This window comes from Pteropus alecto, unplaced genomic scaffold (assembly GCF_000325575.1).
Source record: "Pteropus alecto unplaced genomic scaffold, ASM32557v1 scaffold306, whole genome shotgun sequence".
NCBI classification, from domain to species: Eukaryota; Metazoa; Chordata; class Mammalia; order Chiroptera; family Pteropodidae; genus Pteropus; species Pteropus alecto.
In genome coordinates, this window is record NW_006437748.1 from 302,462 (window position 1) to 306,393 (window position 3,932).

The 3,932-nt window shown below is 31.3% G+C and overlaps 1 protein-coding gene across 1 annotated transcript in view; it reads right to left on the bottom strand.

The window, feature by feature from the left end:
• Nucleotides 1-3,932, bottom strand: part of LOC102885755 (protocadherin-15) — a gene marked incomplete at its 3' end in the record, with an annotated part of 563,452 nt that overhangs the window by 301,248 nt on the left and 258,272 nt on the right. The gene's annotated exons all lie outside the window — the stretch shown is intronic.

The window sequence follows — 3,932 nt, forward strand, 5'->3', positions numbered from 1 at the left end:
TATTTTATTATTTATCTTTATCATTTATTATTCACTACATATAAATATATACTCTTTACATATGCACATTTATAAAAGATACACTTTCATTGTGATTGAGAAATTAGGGTTCATGCTTATTTATATTTATATCCAGTATCTCAGTACACAATATGTATTTCTTGAAATTTTAATTAATGATTTAATTTGACATATATTGGACAATTTCTATGTGATGTGAGTGGGTTACTCATTAGGATATAATAACAAATAGAAAATTAAAGAACTCAGTCTAGTGAAAGAGAAACAAGTAAGCAACTATAACACAATGAGGAGTTCAGTGTATACAGAAGGAATACATATGGACACAGATAAACAGTTAATTTTGAGGACCTATCATTTCTGATTATCTGCGATGAACCCTGAATAACAAATAATCTTAATATATGAAACTAAAGAGAGAAAGGAGGCTAATTCTGAGAATTCCAGGTGCATATTTCGAAACAAGTTGCATTATGCAAGTTAGAAGAGATGAGACTGTAAAGCAGTCAGATATAAAATTACTTAGACTAATATCCTAAAATATTTGGAATTTATTTGATATATGATGGAAAATATGAAGCTTTTCATTTGAAACAGTGAAAGATCAGATCAGAATTGTGCGTGTATACACACACACACGCATATACAAAGATACTTGTATACATATGTATGTGTATAAAATTTAAGAGGAGAAACCCAGGACCATCAAAGGGAGGAAAATTATCAGTAGTTTCATAAAAAACAAGAGAGGAGGGAGTCTCAGATTGCAACACATTTTATGAGTATGAGCCCAAAGCAAATTATGTTGTACATCACTCTTGTAATAACTGAGAAAGTTTCCCTGGAAGGAGAGAGCACCATAAATAAAGCAGAGAAACTGTTTTTGATAGTTATATGACAACTAGAGTTCTTTATGACAAAGATTGCCCTGGAGGTATTTGTGACTAAACAGTCCTGATAGTCAACCTAAGTCTTTAAATAAGGCTAGGGAAGAACTATTAGAGTGTGGATTCTAGCTACTAAATGATATGTCTGGTAAGCAACTAATGCTGAAATACTGAAAATTACAAAGCACAATAAAAAAGTAAGGTCTAAACAGTAAACACATAAATAACATGTCAAAAATATTATATTAATACTCTGGTGTTTCTATTTGGGGACAAATTACTCAGCAAAAAATACAGCCAAGCAACCAACAAAACAACCAACCAATGAAACAGTATATACCTGTTCAATTCTGAAAAAAAAAAAAAAAAATGTATAATGATTTACCATATCTTTGTGCTTCAATAGAAGATGGAGAAAATAGAGCCATGGATTCTATATTCTCCAATTCTACAGAATTTTTACATAATACAAGAAAAATTCAATTACATAGGCATTATAACAAATTTAAGAGAATCAGAAAGTGAGACTAAATAAAAGCAATATATTAGAAGGATTTTATCTCACTCCAGTTGTCCAGTCTCCTCACTTAGCAAAGAGTATGACATCCATTAAGATCCAGTAGATACTCATCAAATTAATAAACAAATAATTAGACCATGACTACAAATTGCATTAGTATGCTCAAGACAACAGATTTTTATATTTATATATCCAATATAATATTAATCTTAGTGTTTGTGAAGACATTTAATAAATTAATATCTCTAAACACATTATTTGTATTTCAATAGATAGATTTTTATTTTTACTATATCCTGGTTCATGAGTTAAACACTGTACTAGATTACCTTTAAAGTTTTTTCTGAGTTGATAAATTCTACACGTATTATAGTGAAATTAAGAACAGTTTCTCAAGTAAAAAATACCACTTAGGTAATTGGTGGAAAATTTCACATCGGAAGGTGAGCAGGTGTCAAAACTTCAAAACTTAAAGATTTAGCTCAGGAAAGAATCAGCCAGTATGTAATTAGAGTCATCATGTCCTGTTTAGCTGACATAAATGGTTAGTTCTCTTGCTCTAAATAGCACAATCTTGGTTTTTAAAATCTCTAGAAATTTTAGCAAAATATGTAAAGGGAAATAGAAGAAAAGAAAAATGACAGAGATAAACAGAGCAAATTGAATGTGAAACTCAAAAACTACCTTCGGTTCTTAAACCCTAGTAATCCAGAGGGGATCCACAATGGCATGCAGAAGAGCACACAGAAACCTGATGTCAGTACTATGACTCGATTTTATTTTCTAAAGATTGCCAGAATAAAATTTTCTCCCCCATATATTCTTCATACAATGTGACTTGGACACTCCACCCATAAGGAGACGGTATATACTTCTACTCCTTAAATATGGCAGAGGTTTGACTATGGCAGAAGTAACACTGAAATTACAAGGCTAATTCATAAAAGTTCTGCTTAATTCTCTTGGGCAAGTTTTTCTTGGAACTCAGTGCCTTGCTATGAGGAAACCCAAACAGCCTAGGAGGGGCTCACATGTAATAGAAATGAATCCTAGGGCTCGCAGCCCTAGCTAAGCTTGGGCGAACAGCCAGCACCAACTTGCTAAGTTAGCCACACAGAAAGTGGTACCCAGTCCTCAGTCAAGGTGCCCTAGCTGATGCTGCATGGATCAGGGCTGAGTTCCCTCAAGTCTGCCCAAATCGTGGCTTTATGAGCAAATTTAAAATTTGTAGTTTGAAGCCATTAAGTTTTGGTGGTTTGTTATGCAGCACCAGATAATCAGAACAAGTGTGTAATTTTGCAACTAAACATATTTAAGTTTTTTCTACATGGCAATATAATATATATATGTGTGTATGTGTGTATATATATATAGTTTCTTCATCATTCTGGAAATTATAGCATAGCATTTAATTCAAGATACATGATTTTAAAAGAAAACACTTTTTACATGTTAGTTATAAGGCTATGAAAAATTACTTAAACTCTGGACCTCAAAAGTCTCATTGATAATTTACCATAATAGTTGTGATAAATGGATTTCAGTTAATATTTTTGTAGAATTTAGCACAAATCATGACAACTTGAACACTCTATATAACCATTAGTTATGTTATCATTTATATTTTTATCCCAAATCTGGAGTATGACCTTATCTCTAGCATGAAACTACATAGCTATGAGAGAGATGCTTAGTGTGTAACCTAGAAGAGAGAGAGAAAAGAATGCTCAAAGATCCTTAATAAAGTCATTCCACTCTGCTTCTCAAGAGGCAACCTCTGTCTTCCTTTACTTCTCTCAATACATCAAGTACTGTTAAACAGTCATCAAACTGATTTATTGATTTTAGTCATTATTATATCAGTTTGTCCCTTCACTTAGGCTCTCACTGGTATACAAGTTACACAAATTAACTCAGAAAAATAAATACTAAATATATTTTTCTCATAATTTTAATTAAACCTTTCAAAGAAAAGTTTAACATTCACCATCATTAATAGTCTTCTTACTAGTAATCAACAAAATAGTATCATGACATAACTTTATACAATCTACATCTATTTGTCCAGATGAGTTCTACATTAATGTTTTTGCTGTGAAATTATTCCATTTAGCTGAAAATTTATATTTTCTTTATTCAATGCATATCATAACATTTATTCTTTTTTCTCTAGATTTTCTCACTCATATAAGCTAACTAGATCAGTCATCATGTATACCAGTAGACAAAAAAATGATTCTCAATCATTTAAGTCCTGTGAGTAAAGCCATATAAAACATGGATAAAACTCTGAAGCAAACATAAAGTAGTATAATTTGTGTTTAGAAGAAATTTACATTTTATTATTTTAAAATCTCAAATCAGAGAGGATCTCTAAAATCAGTTCTTACATGTTTGAGAACAACAATCAAATGTCTTTCAACAAATTCTGACATCATAAGCCATTTATTAACACATAAAGCTGCATGCTTTCCAGAGGAACAACAAACCCTCTAGTCAAACAG